Here is an 839-nt window from a genome sequence, read left to right as displayed (position 1 = left end):
AGAGAGACAGAAATCAGTCCCTTGGTAGTTCCCACAAAAGTAGGAACATTGGACTAACATTACATTCTTCTCTTCCCTTGCCAGGGGAGAAGCTGATGGTTGGGATCTTGTTCCCAGTCTTGCTGAGCTGTGCTGACTTGGGGCAAGGGCTATTGTGGTTGCTGTGAAATGGCTTTTCTTACCCTTTTCAGTGTGACTGTTTCTGCTTTTGAGCTTGCTGGGAGTACTGCAACTTCTTAATGGTTTCTGGAGTTCTCACAAATAATTTTTGGATCGTATATTGTGAATTAATGTTTCTGTGAGGGAACTAAGTCTGGGGCTTCCTATTTTGCCATCTTGCTGATGTCACTTCCCGAGCCCCTTTGGAATGGCGCCTTTCCGCACTATCCCTTAGCAAAGGCCACTGGGCTATAGGGGGGTTTGAGGGTTACCAGGGCCTTACCTGTAAATTGAATATTCTAGCAGGAGGAAATAGGTAATAGACAATAAGTGCAATATATAGGTAAACTATATAGGATTCTATAGGGCAGTGATTTTCAACATTTTTTCATCTCATGGTACATATAAACTATCTACTAAAACTCTTTGGCACACCAAAATATATCTTTTGCCCATCTAACAAAAATATAGGTATAATTTTGATTCATTCACACCAGATGCCTACTATTGTGTGGCTGTTGTCATTTTTTTTTTATTTGACAATCTCAGGCAGTGGTCGGCAAACTCATTAGTCAACAGAGCCAAATATCAACAGTACAACGATTGAAATTTCTTTTGAGAGCCCAATTTTTTAAACTTAAACTATATAGGTAGGTACATTGTTATTAACTTAATTAGGG

Source organism: Myotis brandtii, unplaced genomic scaffold, assembly GCF_000412655.1.
Source record: "Myotis brandtii unplaced genomic scaffold, ASM41265v1 scaffold274, whole genome shotgun sequence".
NCBI lineage: Eukaryota > Metazoa > Chordata > Mammalia > Chiroptera > Vespertilionidae > Myotis > Myotis brandtii.
Note: the sequence above shows the minus strand (reverse complement) of the source record.